Below are 3,176 nucleotides of genomic sequence, written 5' to 3'. Positions count from 1 at the left end.
GACCATGCAACACAGGGGCCCAGTGACAGGAAATAAAGCCTAAAAGCAATTGGAAAAACTTTTGGGGGCTGAGGTGCTGGGAGAGGCCCCTAGACCCACAGGAGAGTTTGTTGGGGAGACCCACAGTGTCCTAGAATGAACACAAGCCCACCCACCAGGAAACCAGCACCAGAAGGGCCCAATCTGCTTGTGGGAAGTGGCAGAGGGGACTGAAATCCAAGAAAGAGTGGAACACCGTTGTTTCCTCTCTGACCTGGCTCCCAGTCACAACCCAGCGACTGGGCTGACCCACCCTAGTGAACACCTAAGCTTTCACCCCTCATATGTAACAGGTGCAAATAGACAAAAACATTATGGCTCAAGAAGAAGAACAGCTCAAAGCCCCAGAGCCAATACTTCTAAGTGACCAAGAAATAGCCAACCTATCAGATGCACAGTTCAAAACACTGGTGATCAGGATGCTCACAGAACTGGTTGATTTTGGTCACAAATTAAATGAAAAAATGAGGGCTACACTAAGTGAAAGGAAGCAAATTGCACAGGGAACCAATAGTGATGGAAACAAATCTGGGGCTAAAATCAATCAAGTGGACCAGAAGAAAAGAAATAAATGACCAAACAGAAAAGAATGAAGAAGCAAGAATTGAAAAAAATGAGGAGAGGCTTAGGAACCTCCAGGACATCTTTAAATGTTCCAACATCTGAATTATAGGGGTACTAGAAAGGGAAGACGAAGAGGAAAAGCAACAAGTGGAATACTTATTTGAACAAATAATAAAGGAGAACTTTCCCAATCTGGCAAAGGAAATAGACTTCCAGGAAGTTCGGGAAGCTCAGAGAGTCGCAAAGAAGTTGGGCCCAAGGGGGAACACACCAAGGCACATCATCATTATATTAGCCAAGATTAAGATGAAGGAGAGAATCCTAGAAGCAGCAAGAGATAAGGGGACAGTCACCTACAAAGGACTTCCCATCAGACTGTCAGCTGATTTCTTAAAAGAGACCTTACAGGCAAGAAGGGGCTGGAAACAAGTATTCCAAGTCATGAAATGAAAAGACCTACACCCAAGATTGCTCTATCCAGCAAAGCTTTCATTTAGAATGGAAGGGCAGATAAAGTGCCTCTCAGATAATGTCAAGTTCAAGGAGTTCATTATCACCAAGCCTTATTATCTGAAATGTTAAAGGGACTTACCTAAGAAAAAGAAGATAAAAAATATGAACAGTGAAAGGACAGCAAACTGACAGTTATTAACAACTACACCAAAAACAAAAGCAAACTAAGACAAGTACTAGATCAGGAGTGGAAACATAGAAATGGAGATCACATAGAGGGTTAGTAACAGGGGAGTGGGAGGAGGAGAAGGGGGAAGAAGGTACAAAGAATAAGTAGCATAGATGGTAGGTAGACAATAGACAGGGGGAGGGCAAGAATAATATGGGAAATGTAGAAGCTAAAGAACTTGTGACATATGGACATGAACTAAGGGGGGAAATGGTGGGGGAGGGGCGTGCAGGGTGGAGGGGAATGAAGGGGGGGAAATGGGACAACTGTAAGGTATAATCAATAAAATATATTAAAAATAAATAGGAATGATATAAATAAAACTACAAAATTTTACTGAAGAACATAAAAGAAGATCTGAATAAATGGGGAGTCCTGTCACGTTCCTCAGTAACAGAGACAATAATAAAGATGTCAGTTCTTCTCAAATTAATGTATATGTTTAGTGCAACTCCAGTCTAAATCCAGGTAGGATGTTTTAGAGTTTTAAATGGGGATTCTAAAGTTGATTAGCTGGAAAAGGCAGAAAAGAGCCAAGAAGTTTTTGAAGAAGAAAAATTGAGGAGGGGAACAATGAACAACCCACTGGGAGCCCTCCCTGGCTCAAACTACTCAAGAGTGGTGCCTCTGTAATGGCCTCTGCTGTTCAGCGTGATCCTTGCCTCTGGACACATCGACTGGTCCATGGATAGTCCCCCTGTGGCCTAAAGTGACTTTAATAGATTTTTGACCTGTAACCCAAAGATTCTTAATACAAAGAAATTCCCCGTAATGTATTAAAACATATTAAAACAATACATAAAACAGAGTACTACTAGTATAAACATATAAGCGTATCTTTGGAATAAATAGCTAGAACTAGAAGTATTACATATAAAAATGATTTAAATAATAAAGTTGGCATCACATTTCAATGTGTAAAAAATATCCAGTAAATTGTCTAGCTGTGATAGCTTAAATAGCCAATTTAAAGCATATACCAAAATATCAAGATGCTAAATGAGAAAAGTGTTCAATATAAAATAAACAAGCAAATACTTAAAAATGTGTCTAAAACAAAATCAACATTTTTCAAAGTATGGCTGTAAAGCTAAAAGAATATTTAGAGAACTATTTAAACTATTTACCTTTTCTAGAGCTGAAGGAAGAATTGTCTGAGCATAAAATCGATGGGCGAAGTCACAAAGGAATCAAAATCAAAGCTTTTACTACATAAAAAATTTAAAGGAAACCATAAAAAATTGAATAGCAAATTACAAAGTAAAAATATCAGACACAAAGTAAGTAGCAGTTTAAATCAATAGAAAACAATGAAGCTTCAACAGAACAACAATGTATACACAAATCTCGGAAGATACAAATGACCAATAAATATGTGAAACAATTCACTATAAATGGTTACAAAATCAAATTAGAGGAGAGAGAAAGAGAGACTGAGATTCTCTGGGCTTCCACTTCCCTCCTATTCTCCCTTCCCCTGATTCTGCCTTGCTAATCCTGTTATGTAATTCAGATCTCAGTTGAGACATCACATAGACAAAAAACTGTACTTGAAAAATAACTAAATAAAATTAAAATTAAAAAAAAAAAAAAAGAAGCCCTGTTGGTTGCTGGTATGGGGATTTGCCTAAAGAATTTTGTTATGATTATCTTAGTTTCAGAAAAGGTGAAAGAAAATTCATGTTGAATATGTTTTGGTTTATAATATGATGTTCTGGAGTAAATAAATTAGAGATAATATTTTACTGGTCAGTGAGATATGGTCATGAAAATATTTTCATTCTTAATATTGGTTTAGGCATTGCTTCTGTAAGTCAGCTATAGCAGCAAATCAGTAATATTTAAGCCCTAGATCCTCTGAATGGTTCTTAGGAATAGATAAACAATCGAA

This window comes from Artibeus jamaicensis, unplaced genomic scaffold (assembly GCF_021234435.1).
Source record: "Artibeus jamaicensis isolate MK-2021 breed Jamaican fruit bat unplaced genomic scaffold, CSHL_Jam_final scaffold_1964, whole genome shotgun sequence".
Taxonomy (NCBI): domain Eukaryota; kingdom Metazoa; phylum Chordata; class Mammalia; order Chiroptera; family Phyllostomidae; genus Artibeus; species Artibeus jamaicensis.
This window is presented reverse-complemented; position numbering follows the sequence as displayed.